We start from the raw sequence: 15,321 nt of genomic DNA on the forward strand, positions 1-15,321 counted from the left end.
TGAAGGAAGTAGGAAAAAGATAGTACAGAGGCAGGTCCCCTTCATGCACTGTGACATGAAGATGGTTCCTTAATTTCAGTTGCAAATGTTGCTTAAAAAGCCTGTCACTATCTGTGGTTTTGTGTCTGGTACTTGGTTATTGATGAGGTTGGTAAATTTAAGGAATCCTGCAGAAATACCCTGTTGCAGGAGAAGTTTTACTGGTGAAAAGATGCTGAACAGTGGCTAAAATTTTGGCTAGAACTCTTGTTCACAATGCCTTGCTGATGGTATTGTGGAAGCAGCCATCAAATCAGAGCATTAATCTTTTCTATGCCAGAAGTCACCCATCTGCCACCTGCTCAGAAGAGTATAAAAATTATTGTCACATCCATAAGCTAAACACATGAAGCAGCATGTACTATATCAACTGTTTTCATCTCCTTCAAAGTTCTTACTCTTTTTACATATTCTCTCCCAACCAGCATTCAGGATTAATCAGCAACAATCACAGTGATTAAAGAGAAACCAAGGGACTGGAAAATGAGCGTCATCTTCTAAATAGTTTCACATTTATAATATAAGGCCTGAGCATATCCTTATGGCTACTATGATGACAGGGGCCTGGGAGGGATGATTAATATGCAGACCACACCAGTCCCCATTCAGCAGATCTTCCAGGAAGTAGAAGTAGAATCTGTGGGAAGAGGATGATTCATCACTGTATGTGGGCTGAAAGGGGACAGGTGAAAGTATTTGCTACCTACACTTTCAGCAGAAAGCGCTAGCCATTATGTGATAAAAGCATGGAGATGAGCTTCCTTCCGCCCTCAGAAGATTCAGGTGATGGGGATGAGAACTGTTAAGCATTGTTTTGTTTTTTTTTTTTTTTTTTTTTTTGGTGGAGACAGAATTTTGCTGTTCTCCAGGCTGGAGTGCAGTGGTGCAATCTTGGCTTACTGCAACCTCTGCCTTCCAGGTTCAAGTGATTCTCTTGCCTCAGCCTCCCAAGTAGCTGGGATTACAGGTGCCTGCCACCACACCCAGCTAATTTTTTTTGTATTTTTAGTAGAGACGGGGTTTCATCATGTTGTCCAGGCTGGTCTTGAACTTTTGACCTCAGGTGATCTATCTGCCCTGGCCTCCCAAAGTGCTGGGATTACAGATGTGAGCCTCCGTGCCTGGTCCAACCATTGGTTTTTAAAGGGACATATTAACAACATCTGGGATGTGTGTGCAGTGCAGCCTTCCAAACCTAATGACATAGAAACTCTGGTGAGGGGACTCCTATAATCTGTGTTTTAGCCAGTCCTCCAGTTGATTCTGATGCTGGCTAAAATTTGAGAATAACTGTATTAAAATGTATAAGGAATAATAAACTGCTGGTATCACTGTTTGAAAGTCATTGTAATACATTTAGCCTAACTCTTGTTTAAAATTGATGTTCATCATTTAAATAATATATTTGAATATATTTGTAATAGAAAAATGTCATTATTTAGAACCACAACTGCTACCTAGGGATTGTTGATCATTTTTCAGGAAAGTCTGTAATCTCAGGCCCTCTACCGAGTTTAGGTTATCCAAAGCTGGGCCTCGAATTGATTTGATAAGACAGGCCTGGAGAGAACTGAATTGCCCTAAATAAGAGAGTGAAATAATTTAGAATTTTCTTGCACATTGTGGGAAGCAAAGGGGGAGAGAAGAGCAAGCAAATAATGAGGGACCCATGTAGAATGGCCTTATGAAAATTCTTGAAAAGGAAAAAAATAGAAAGGTCTTTTAAAAAAAACATTAAGTTGTTGACTGGGCAGTGCTGGGCAGTAACCTCTCCTGCTCACCACCAAGCTTTGTGCTAAGTGCAAGAGCTGTAAATAACTGCATAGCAGGAAGAAGGATGGGGAGGAATCGGGAATTGTGGGTCTGGGTCTGTGCTGAGGTTGAAGAAGAGAATAGCTGCCAGTGTTGAGCTATGTATGGGTGAGAATTTAGCAGACATGGGAAAGAGGGGCCACAGCACCTAAGACTCCAATGTGTGCTAAAATATTGAGGAGGATATTAGATTTTTTTCATAGGATGCAGAATGGAGGTTTGAGCCAAACTTCTCTTTTAAAGGATTTCATAGTTGGAGGGGACACCTGGGCTCAGATATAGTTAGATATTTGTCTTCCCAAATCTCATGTTGAAATGTAATCCCCAGGGTGAGAGGTGGGAACTCGTGGGAGGTGTCTGGGTCATGAGGGCGGATGCCTCATGGCTTGGTGCGGTACTTGCAATAGTATGTGAGTTCTCACAAGATCTGGTTGTTTAAAAATATGTGGCACTCCCATCTCCTCTCACTCTCCTGTTCTCACTCTTGCCATGTGAGAGGACTTCTCCCCTTGCTATGATTGTAGGCTTCATGAGGCCTCCCCAGAAGCTAAGCAGGTGCCAGCACCATGCTTCCGATACAGCCTGCAGAACTGTGAGCCAACTAAACACTCTTTCCTTTTTTTTTTTTTTTTTTTTTTGAGACGGAGTTTCGCTCTTGTTACCCAGGCTGGAGTGCAATGGCGCGATCTCGGCTCACCGCAACCTCCGCCTCCTGGGTTCAGGCAATTCTCCTGCCTCAGCCTCCTGAGTAGCTGGGATTACAGGCACGTGCCACCATGCCCAGCTAATTTTTTGTAGTTTTAGTAGAGACGGGGTTTCACCATGTTGACCAGGATGGTCTTGATCTCTTGACCTTGTGATCCACCCGCCTCGGCCTCCCAAAGTGCTGGGATTACAGGCTTGAGCCACCGCGCCCGGCCAACACTCTTTCCTTTATGAATTATTTGGCCTCAGATAATTCTTTATAGCAACACAAGAACAGCCTAGTATAGGCTCCACATTTATTACAACAGTTAGATAAATGTTTCCATAGTGAAACTAAAAAGCTACCTGTTGGGTACTGTGCTTATTATCTGGGTGACAAAATAATCTGTACACCAAACCACCACAACACACAATTTACCTTTATAACAAACCTGCACATGGATCCCTGAACCTAACATAAAAGTTTTTTTAAAAAGTAAACTATTAAAAAAAGCAAACAAAAGAGAATGGCAATTCCATATTAAAAACCTGCATAATTTAGGCCAGGTGCGGTGGCTCACACCTATAATCCCAGCACTTTTGGGAGGCCGAGGAGGGTGGGTCACATGAGGCCAGGAGTTCGAGACCAGCCTGGTCAACAACACAAAACCCATTTCTGCTAAAAATGCAAACATTGGGCGTGGTTGCACTTGTCTGTAATCCCAGCTACGCAGGAGGCTGAGGCAGGAGAATTGCTTGAACTTGGGGAGCCAGAGGTTGCAGTGAGCCAAGATCGTGCCTCTATACTCCATCCTGGGAGACAAAGCCAGACTCTGTCTCAAAAAAAAAAAAAAAAAAAAAAAAAAAAAAAAGAAAAAAAAAAAAAAAAAAAAAAAAAAACCCACAAATTTTTAAAAAAAAAAAAAAAAAAAAAAAACCCGCATAATTTGACTTTTAAATTTTTGATGAGAAAAGTGTGTGAAATGGCCCAGTATAGGTCCTCTGAGTGACCTCCTGAGCCCTGCATTACATCGGGCTGTTCTTTTTCCCTTTCAGAACTTTTGTGTTACCTTCCTGTTGTCACTCCCCCAGCCCCTCAGGCTGCTGGACTTTCTCACACATCTCAGAGTTCCCTAAGTGCCTTCTTTCTCTCAGAACTGCATCCCCCCACCCCTTATCTTAACTGCTGCAGTGAATATACTGGCACTCTGTTCAGCAAAGTCCCTGTCAAAAATGTAAAATGCTCTAAGGTGGATCAGTATTCTATCAACTTGAATTTCAAGCTGTATGTCACATTTACTGAAATGGACACAGCCTTTTACACTGAAAAGATAGACTTTTTTGTAGCAGCCTCAGGATCAGGCTATCAGTCACGCTCTAACTTTATAAAGGAGGAAACCAAGTCATCCACAAGTCGCAGAATCATAGCATATGAGAGCTGGGAGGACCTGTGAGATTATCGAGTCTCTTTATTAGCAGATCAAAAGCCTGAAGGGTAAATGAGATGCTCCAGCTAACATGAGTGCCCTTCCACAACACAACAGCCTCTGGAAGTCCTTTCTGTCAACAATGCTGGAGAAAGGCATCAGATCCCATACCCACTGAAGTTTGACTTGAAATGATTCATGCTAATGTAAGTCATTATAGTAACTTTTGCAAACTCTGGCAGTTACAATTATTGATTATTTCAGGGCATCAGTGAAAGATTGGAGATGATAGATTTAAACAATATTTTTTTTGTTACTTGGGTCAAGGTGAATCTTAACAAAATACTTATGAGAATATTATATAGGACTCTGCTGCCTGCTTCTGACTGATACAGAGGAAACTTAGCAATTAAGAGTATATTGGGTCTAATACATTGAATCAAATTCTCACAGTTTTAGTATATTTTTAGTTGTATTGCTTATTTAGGGATTACAGGACATCCTTTTTAATTAAAAAAACAAACACACCTGAAAACTTTCCAACCATTTTATGGTCCAGAGATTTAAAAGATTATTGTGGTACTTATCAAATGAAATTTCACGAACGGAATGATCTGTAAATGTACTTAGTGCAGTGCTGCTTTCCTTGAAAAAATTTAATCAGAGGCGTGCATACTACCTTTCTTTCCTTTTGTGTTTGTTGTCACCTGAGGCAATTTCACAGAAAAGAGAAACATTAAACTGTGTTTTTAATACTATCTTTTAAATAAGGATGTCTTTAATGCCTATATACATTTAAATAGAAAAAATTAATTTATAAATATCAGTTATAAATATCAGTTATGTTATACATTGTGGTTGCTCACATCACTCAGATATCCTCTCAACAAAAATTTCTTCCTTGACAATGCTCTTTCTTCTCTTTCCCAAGCTGGCAATTGTTTCTGGAATTTCCCAAGCTTTCCCATCTTTGACTCTTTGGAGAGGTGCTAGGTCCCCTGCTGTCAAGGCCCTTACTCCACATAAGCTGTACAATTCTCTATTTGGGTTAACCCCTTCAGCTGAGGAATTAACCAGAAAAATTCAAGATTAGTTCATTTTAGATGTGCCGACAGGGAAAATGAATCAATTCTAGATAAGATTAGAAGACAAAATTAGCAACAAAGGAATGTCCCAAAATTTTACATTTGTGCCTCTTTTAGTCGATTTGGGCTACTATAACAGGATGCTGTAGACTGGGTGGCTTAAACAACCAATATTTAATTCTCAACAGTTCTGGAGCCTGGAAAGTGCAAGACCAAGGTGCTAGCAGATCCAGTGTCTGGTGAAGGCCTGCTTTCTGGTTTGCAGATGGCTGCCTTCTATTCTCACATGGTAGAGATCAGAGAGAAAAGCCCCAAGCTCTCTGCGGTTTCTTCTTATAAAGGCCCAGTCCTATTCACGGGAGTTCTACTCTCATGACCTCATCACCTCCCAAAAGCTTCACCTCCTAATACCATCTTATTAGGGGTTAGGATTTCAACGTATGAATTTTGGGGGGACACAAACATGCAGTCCATTACACTGCCCCGCTTTACCAAGTCACGTGCTCACAATGCACCACTTACACTTGAAGTCTTCAGTATCATAGCACACACTGCTTATTCTGAAACGCCCTTCCTCCCAACTAACCAGTACTGCATGAAATGAAGGATGTCAGGTGTGATTAGTAACAGATGCTCTGAAATGTCACACCCATATACTATTTAAAATATACCTTATTGTTCAGTTCAAGTGTCAAGTAAACTTAGGGTGCTCCTTTATTGACCTTGGCCATTAGTATATATGGGAGAGGAAGTAGATCAAAGAAAGTGGGAAGAGCAGAAGTAGCAGTGTCATGCTTGGCAGTCATCTACACATGAATGTAGTTTTGTGAATGAAGAAAACCTCATATTACTTAGCATAAGTAAAGATGTTGGGCAGCCAGGAAAAAAAAATAAGAACAGAAAAATTGAAAAGGGATGGGAAAAGAAAGAAAACCACTTAATTTGGAATTCATCCCTGATCCACTAGTGGCAGCCACAGCTAGCTTGGGAACCTTGGACAAATTCCTCAATCTTGATGAAATGCATTTTCCTTATCAGAAAATAATGAACACAACACAGACTTTTTTGTATAGTCATTGTGAGGATTAAATGAATTAGTACACTTAAAGCACCAAGAACTGTGCCTGTAAGTGCTCTGTGACAGCTAGCAGATAGAATAACATTACCTGCTTTCAGAGTAGAAACTCTGTTTTGTTGATTTTTCTGTGGGTAGTGCCTGCAACAAGGCCTAGGTTAAGATGTGGCCTGTAGTTGGTTTTCAATAAATGTTTGCTGTGTGATTGGATGAATGTCAAAGCTGAAGAGATTTGATAACCTTATAGATATAGATTGTAAACAATCCTCCACTGAATAGTGCCAGATATTTCAGAATGATGAATAATTCAGGAGGATCATGATTATGTTACTGGCTGCCTTTTAATGGACATCCTTTTAATTATCAGTATGTTTATGATTCTGTTTTGGATACCTCAGGGGTGGTATGAAATGAAAATCAAAAGGTGGGTAGATGTAATAGGAAGGAAGAAATAAGGGTATTCAGGCATCAGATGACACCTGTAGCAGCTCCTCATGGTAAAGCCACATGAGTTGAAGGAATGTGTAGCTTTGAAGTAGAGAAAGCTTTAGGGGACCAGCTCTTTTGTGGATTAGATTTATGCTGTGTAGCTCAGGACCAAAGTACAACATTAACTGGAGACAAGATTTAGATTCATTGTAAAGGACATTTCAGAAATGGCAACAGTGACCTTATAAAAGGGGTGAGTCCTTGGAACTGTAAATGGAAACTAAACAGCCACATGTTATTTATGCAATTGATAAGATTCTAGCATGGCCTAGAAGACTGAAACCGTAACCTCCATTGGGTGTTTCGATACTGATTTTTAAGGTGGGGAAATGAATCCACAGATTTGGGTTCCAGTCTAGGTTCTGCCACTTAGGGAGCATGACCCTGGGCAAGTCACTTATTTTCTCAGGGTCTCCTAAGCCACCTGCCCCGAGGAAAGTTTTTTCAATCACATGAATTAATGTACAATCTCGTTACACATATTGTTAAGGCCTACTTGCTTTTACTGCTTATTTTTCATTTTCTGCACATTCATCAAGTGCTCTATTCATTGGAAATTGTGCTTAGCATTGTGATTTATTTTAATAAAATGCATATTGTTTTCTTTAGGAGCTTTTTTGGTGGAAATTCTACTTATTCAAGTAAAACCTGATGTCAGAAATGGAAAATTTTACTAAATAAAATATATTAAATTTATAGCTCATTTTTTTTCCCACAGAGAATTTAAAGCAGGATATTTTTCTGATGAAAACATACCCTGTAGAGTTATTAGAAGACATTCTCCTGTTCAATTTTAGATTGTTGGAATTTAGTGGGTTAAGTTTATAAGCCTTTACTCATGCTGATAAGGACAAGATTCTCATCAAAACTTCCTATAATTTGCTTTTTAACTTTGTAGAAAATGAATCAATAGTCTGTGATGACCCTGATTTTCCTGCTTTCAAGGGCTATTCAAGTAGCTTGGATTAATTTTGCTAGAAAATCCTCAAGCAGTTAATTTTTAATAGAAACTAATGAGAATTTTATCCTGAAAACCATGTTCTTTCATTTTAATACATAGTATATGGTTGGCTGCCTTTGCTGATGCATTGCCACCTTTAGGAGAACAGTATCAAGTAGCAGTCTATCAGGTGCTGATTGGTGTAATTCATTCTTTTGGGCATAGGCGGCCATGACCAGATTTGGAGTGCATTGGGGTTTGGAGGTAAGGAAAGGGATCAGATAGTAACACCCACTGAGCACACCTACTATATGCCAGAATTCTCATTTAATTTCGTAATGCATATTATCCCTGTTATCTTGGTGATGAGATTGAAGTTCTAAGAAGTTAATTGACATGCCCAAGATCCCACATTTATTAAGCGATGGAGGTGTGATTTGTATCTTCATTTTGGTTATTTGAATGACCGATGCCTCTCGTTGGCATGGTCCTCCTCTCACAATGATGAGCTTCAAACACACACACGTAAACAGGTTGTTATCATTGTTATCCTCACCTTTGTTGTGGTGCCATTGAAAAGATGATTAAAAAAAACCAAAAGGTATACATAGTCTAATTGTTTTCTACTAGCAAGATTTTACTGTTTCATATTATACCTTTTAGAAATGAACTATACTAAAAGAAATCAAGAAAATGAAAGAAATATTAGTTCCTTGTAACCATATGGCATCTTGTTTCACTTTATCATAGTGAAAGGAGGTAGTGTTATATGCACATTTTGTTTTATATGAAGGCATCTAAAAATAACATTGGAGAATATATACTGGTATTTTTGAAGTTTTTGGATGAAGTATAGTTACAGTTTTAATGAGAGATAGTGGAATACATTTGTGAACTCTTATTTCCCTTGATACCTAGAGAACTCCATGGTTTCATGACAAATACTTTTTTTTTTTTTTTGGCAGACAAAAGCTTTAATGTTTTTAAGTAAAAGATGGCGTGACCCTTTTTGTAGCTAGAATGAAAATTATGCTGAATGGACTATTTCTACAGCCCATGACCCCGTTGGAATGATAGCATACAGGATGTAAAGTATGTATGCCTCACTCTTGGCTCTGACCTCAGGGCCTAACTTTTACTTAGTTACTGTGTTTGCCAGGATATATATTGAATTTTTCTAGTTTTATATACTCATTTCTCCTACTACTTTGAGAACAATTTGAGAGGAGGAATGTATTCATTTTTAGATCCCTAGAGCCTAGGATGTACAAAGTCTTTAATAAATGTTGATTAACTGTTTTCGTTTTTAAGATAGGGTCTCACTCTGTCACCCAGGCTAGAGTGTCGTGATGTGATCAGAGCTTACTGCAGCCCTGAACTCCTGGTCTCAGACCTACACCTCAGCCTCCCAAAGTGCTGGGATTATAGGCAGGAGCCACCATGCCCAGCTGATTAACTGTATCATATATGATGACTTATTCATCCAACCCATCTTCCTAAATAAAGTTGGTCTTAACTAAGGAAACTGCTCTCAGCTTTGGAACTAGCATTGGGCAGGTCAATTTCAAAGTCTCTACCTCTCCTGTGATTTAATATACCAACTTGCCTCTGACACCTCAACTATACCCCTTTTTACCACCAACCACTTTACCTGCTCCCTGGTATTGACACTCTGCTTTTCTTTTCTTTTTTCTTTTTTGAGACAGAGCCTTGCCCTGTTGCCCAGGCTGGAGTGCAATGGTGTGATCTCGGCTCACTGCAGCCTCCATCTTTTGGGTTCGAGCAATTCTCCTGCCTCAGCCTCCTGAATAGCTGGGACTGCAGGCGCATGCCGCCATGCCCAGCTTATTTTTGTATTTTTAGTAGAGACCGGGTTTCACTTGTTGGCCAGGATGGTCTTGATCTCCTAACCTCATGATTTGCCTGCCTTGGCTTCCCAACGTACTGGGATTACAGGGGTGAGCCACTGTGCTTGGCTTAAAACCCTGCTTTCTCTTGAAGATACTGCTTTTCTGGTGAACTTTTCTAGTGGAGGCCCTGCCTTCTCTTATTCCTCTAGGTTCATAGGGGCTGATATCAAATCTGCAGAATTCCTTACATACCCCTCGAACCCTTCTACATCAGGGCTGCCAACAGAAATATAATGCTGGCCTCCATATGTCACTTAAAATTTTCTGTTTGCTGTATTAAAACATAAAAAGAAACAGGTGGAATTAATTTTAATTATGTGTTTTATTTAGCCTAACGTATCAAAAATTATTGTTATTATTTATTTTTGAGATGGAGTCTCTCTGTCACCAGGCTGGGGTGCAGTGGGATGATCTCAGCTCACTGCAACCTCCACCTCCGGGGTACAAATGATTCTCCTGCCTCAGCCTCCTGAGTAGCTGGGACTATAGGCATGTGCCACCAAGCCCAGATAATTTTTGTATTTTTAGTAGCAACAGGGTTTCACCACGTTGGCCAGGTTGGTCTTGATCTCTTGACCTCGTGATCTACCTGCCTTCGCCTCCCAAAGTGTTGGGATTGATTACAGGTGTGAGCCACTGTGCCAGCCAAAAATTATTTTAACATGAAATGAATATAAAAATTATTAATGAGTTGTGTTTTATTCTTTTATTTGTACTAAATCTTTGAAATCTGGTATGCATTTCATACTTTAACAACATGTGTCAATTCAGACTAGCCATAATTCAAGTGCTGAATTGTCCCTGATGTCTAATAGTTACCATATTGAACAACTGGTTTAAATCATGTTTCCTTGGCAATTTCTCAATATTTCAGAGCCTTTTCCTTATGCCACCTGTTTGTTGTAATCTTTGTTGTGACCAATAAGATAATTTTTACTTTTGTCAATTATTCTAGCATCAACTGCCCCTTCCTCTGCTATCATCTTTGAAAACTCTCATATCTATTGAGAGATTATGATCTCTTAATGTCTTATCATAGCTCTGCTTTACCCATCACTATCATATCCTCTTCACTCTAAAATCGCTCAAGCACCATAATTCTTTCTTCTTACTATGATTCATAACGTTCAGTTTTTATCTATTCTCATATTCTTTCTCCAAAATTTTTTTTGGATTTGGGTGGAATCATTTTTACATTTATTTTAGCTATAAGCTTGTGTATTAATTAAATTGTTGTGCCTACCAGATCTCAGAAAAACGATCATTGATCCATGTGTCAAATATTTATTAAACATCTGCTATTTATTTGTTATATACTTTTCTAGGTGCTGAGGATAAAGCAGTGGAAACACAACATAGACCCTTGCTCTCATGGAGCTTGTGTTCTACTGGTGGAACAGATGAGAAAAGCTATTGTCATATGTTGTATATCAGGTAATGATAAATGTCATGGAGTAAAATAAAGCTAAGAAAGGTGGCCAAGTGTCAGGGGTGGGGTTGAAAATTAGATAACATGGCCAACAAGGATCAGCAGAGAAATGACATCTGTGCACAGCACTGGAGGAAGTTAGGCAGTGAGCCACTCAGGTATCTTGGGGTGGAGTGTTTCAGGTAGAAGGAACAGCAAATGCAAAGGCCTCAAACCTGCCTTCAAGCTTTTGCTAATATGAGAAGCTGATAGAGAAAAATTATCCAGAGAAAAAAGTAGCAATTGATTTTTCCTCCAAATAGATGACTAATGGAAGCAGTATAAAAATGGGAAATGGCAGAAGCCACCAAGTCTAGCCCTGCTCACTTGCTGATGAGAGAACTGACACTCATAACAGTTATGTGGCTTTCCCAAGATCAAGCTCTAAAATGGGAGGTTTGACTCTGGACCCAGGTGTCCTGACACTAAGCCTGCCATGTTTTTGTTCATGCTGAATATGCATGATAATTTTGTGGTTACCCTGGTGGCATGGTTTGATGCTCTAATGCAGTTCTAATGCTAAACTCCCCTAAGAATTGGACGGATTCCCCAGGTTAAGTACAGAGCCCCTAACAAAAGCACCCTCACTTTGGATGCCAGTCACAAGTTTAGGGGTGCCCAGGCCACCTGCATTTCTGACCAACCACAAATTTGGGGTTTCCCTCAGATTTGATAATTCACTAGAATGACTGACAGAACTCAGGAGAGCACTGTGCTTAAGGCTATATTTTTATTATAAACATACAAATCAGCACCAATAAAATGAAGAGATATATAGAACCAGGTCTGGAAGAGCCTAGAACACAGAACTTTCATGTATTCTCCTCCTCACTCTTTTTTTTGGACACAGGGTCTTGCTCTGTTACCCAGACCAGAGTGCAGTGGTATGGTCATAGCTCACTGCAGCCTCTATCCCCTGGGCTCAAGTGATCTTCCTGCCTCAGCCTCCTGAGTAGCTGGGACTACAGGCAAATGCCACCATGCTTGGCTGGTTTTTGTTTTTCTGTTTTTTTGTAGAGACAAGGTCTCACTGTGTTTCCCAGACTGGTCTCAAACTCCTGGGATCAAGTGATCCTTTCACCTTGGCCTCCCAAAGTTCTGAGATTACAGGCCTGAGCCGAGGAGCCCAGTCTATTCTCCTTTAGGATCAGGACACACTGTCCCCGGGCACATCAGTGTGTTCACCTATCTACCAGAGAGCTCACTGGAGCCTTGGTGTTCAGAGTTTTTTGTTTGTTTGTTTGTTTCATTACATGGTGTTAAAGCAAACTAAATATGGCCTGAGAAGTTCTCTGTACTTTTGTATTTGAGTCCTTGTGGAGGAACTGCAACCTATCTTAATTGTTAGACAGAATTGAAAACCTAACTTAATAGTATGTAGCTTTAACACCTTTAGCTGAATGTTGGCCAGTCCTAGCGGCCATGATTCAACCACTCACAGACTGCTGAATGTTCAAACTGTGTTCAAATAAGGCAAACGCTGAGCTGTAACCAATCTTACTGTTTCTGTACCTCATTTCCAGTTCCGGTACATCACTTTCCTTTTTTGTCTATAAATTTGTTCTGCACAAGGCATCCCTGGAGTCTCTGTGAATCTGCTGGGATTCTGGGGGCTGCCCAATTTGCGAATTGTTCATTGCTCAATTAAACTCCTTTAAATTTGATTTGGCTGAAGTTTTTCTTTTATCAATGGGCATGATTGATTGAATCATTAGCTACATGATTGAACTCAATCATTAGACCTTTTCCTCTCCCCAGAAGTAGGGCTAATATCACCTGACTCAAAGCCTCAACCCTTTAATCACATAATTGGTCTTTCTAGCTTGGCAGCCCCCTTCTAAAATTATATAGTGGCCTACCATGAGAAGTTTCATTAGCTACTGATATACCTACTCATAGTGTGGAACCTACATGTGTTCTGAGGATCTACCAGAAATAACAGATACGTCTGTCAATTTGGAAATTCCAAAGGCTTAGAAGCTTTCATCCCCAGAACCTGGGATGAGGACCAGACACATTTTTTGTTTATATAACAAAGAGAAATTTAAAAACTGTTTGGCTTATAAATTTTATTATAGGAAAGCTAGCCCAGAGATAGGAAAATAGCAACTAATGGAGGCCAAAAAGTCCTATAAAGAGAATCATCATGGTCAAAGCTCGTTCATCTCTTTGTTAGAGAGGTACCTGCTAAGGGTTTAAGAAAATGATAAGTGTGTTTAACTCATGTTTCTGATTCAAGCCTCTTCTAGAGGACATGGCATTGCAAACAGATTGAAATTGCTGAGAATGAAGTTGATGTCACCCATTCCTTGGCTTGAGGGCTTTGGCAATTCCCCTTTCATTACCTCATAGAAGAGGAAAGATCTTTGCTAATGAAGTTCTTTCTGGTGTCTCCTGGGGAGAGGGTAAATCTCACAACAGATACTTGTTCAGTTGCTTCCTGTGTCTCCTCCATCATTTTCCATGATCCCTGCAGGATTTTTCAAGCTTAAACAAGCACTTACTTGTGTTTGATATCTAGTTAAAAAGCTAAATAAATAACTTGGTTGGAAAAGAAGAAAAACATTGCACATACAGAGAGTTAAATATTCTATGGTAGACAGAACTTGATCATTTCACAAGTATTTTTCACTTGCTGTTTTTACTGTTGAAATTTTATTGAAGTATTTTAAAATTCATTCAAGTGTTTATTCAGCAAACTTCTTTTTGGCGTATTCGGCATGTCAAGGGCACTGTATGGAACCATGCTAACACACAGGATCGGGACTGCATCTCCCCTTTCAGAGCTGCAGCTAGATGATTACAGTACAGTGTGGCAACTTTAATTGGTGTAGTTATTTCTCATGTACTGTGGAAGCACAGAAGAGAACTTAAACGACCCCCAGGGAGTAGAGATATTAGGTCAGGGAAAGTTTCTTGGAAGAGATAATGTCAGAATTAAAGTGTTTACGAATGAATAGACATTTTCCTGGGCAAGGGCATAATGAAGGATTATTCCAGGCAGTCTGTTAAGACATGAGCAGAGAGACCTGGAGGTGAGCTGTTGAATTGTGTGCTTGAGAAACAGAAGCAGTTCTGTGGAATGTACAGAGAATTGTAAGAAATGACCTGAAAACAATAAGTGATCACATCATGTGCCATGTTAGTAGACCTTGGAGATCTTTTCAAAAAGGAGCTCGATAACAATGAGAAAGTACCATTTAAAACAAGGTGCTCTCATGTGAGAATACGAATTGTGAGAGAACGTGCTTTGTGCACTTCAGGAGAATGAGTAATGCTGCTGTGGGAGGATGGTAGAGTTAGGAATTAAAAAGAGAGATTCTGTTAGAGGTAACAAGGTAAAGGTTATACAGAAAACAACTTATTCTAGGAAAAAAGGGTTCACTAAGTATTATGTAAATCTGAATAGATCTGGGCTATAGTTTTAATGCTATGCAGAATGGAAGCTGCTTGGTGACATGTTTAGATCCCTGTTCAAATACTTCCAAGTTTAGAAGGGAAGCAAATTCCAGCTTGAGATTACTAAACATTATTGTACTATATATGTAGGTGGTTTATTTATGGATATGAATGTACGTTTATGTATCTATTCACTAAAATACAAGCTCCCTGAGGGCGGAAGTAAGGTTTTCTTAATTTAATTTCATTATTGTGTCCTTAGAGCCTAGAAAAATGACTGGTATATAGTAGCCCCTCAATTAAATTTTGTTGAAGGAACTGAATATGAAGAAACTAAGATGTATACCCTCGTTAAACTGTATAGGGGAAAAGGCTTCATAATAGATATTCTACATTTAGTATAGTAAATGAATTTCAAAATCAACAAAATGTTAAGCTAATATTACCCAAAGACTAGAGTTATGTTTGGGAAAAATGTCAGCAGTGGTTTCCATATAAGACGATTTATTTTTAGCTTGATTGTACAGAAGTGATCTCATCTTTTATTATAGATTTCTCTGGAGCATTAATGTGTTGATGATCCTGAACCTCTGTGCAGCTCCTTTGGGAAGAGGTACATACTTAGTCATACCTTTATATTGGAATAAAACTTGGAAAAGTGATGCCAGCCTCAGTTTGTGTTGACTGTATTCAAGAAGGAAGTTATATTACATCAGCAACAGTTAGTTTGCTTTGGAAATTTATGCTGAGCCATTAAGTCCAGTATCCATAAGAAAAATTAGGATAAAGGCTGAAAGATGTTACACATATGAAAGATTGTTAATAAAGTGGAAGTCGTTATCTGTAGGCATAATATTATTCATTGCTAGATTCATTGCCATTAGAATACACTGATAATCTTTGAGTCTTTCTCTCCCTTTGACTTTAGCTCCTTGGATATTGTTTCTTTTTTATATACAATCCTATCCTTCTACTCACTTTACTAAGAGACTC

General features: G+C 39.3%; 1 long non-coding RNA gene across 1 annotated transcript; it reads left to right on the forward strand.

Moving 5' to 3' along the window:
- The first annotated feature begins 4,015 nt into the window (after positions 1 to 4,015).
- On the forward strand, positions 4,016 to 15,020 carry LOC108291799. Its single transcript, XR_001820049.2, has 3 exons — positions 4,016 to 4,168; positions 10,787 to 10,895; positions 14,880 to 15,020. It is a non-coding gene; the product is annotated as an uncharacterized LOC108291799 (long non-coding RNA).
- The last annotated feature ends 301 nt before the right edge of the window (positions 15,021 to 15,321 follow it).

The sequence above is a fragment of the Cebus imitator genome, unplaced genomic scaffold (assembly GCF_001604975.1).
Source record: "Cebus imitator isolate Cc_AM_T3 unplaced genomic scaffold, Cebus_imitator-1.0 Scaffold467, whole genome shotgun sequence".
NCBI classification, from domain to species: domain Eukaryota; kingdom Metazoa; phylum Chordata; class Mammalia; order Primates; family Cebidae; genus Cebus; species Cebus imitator.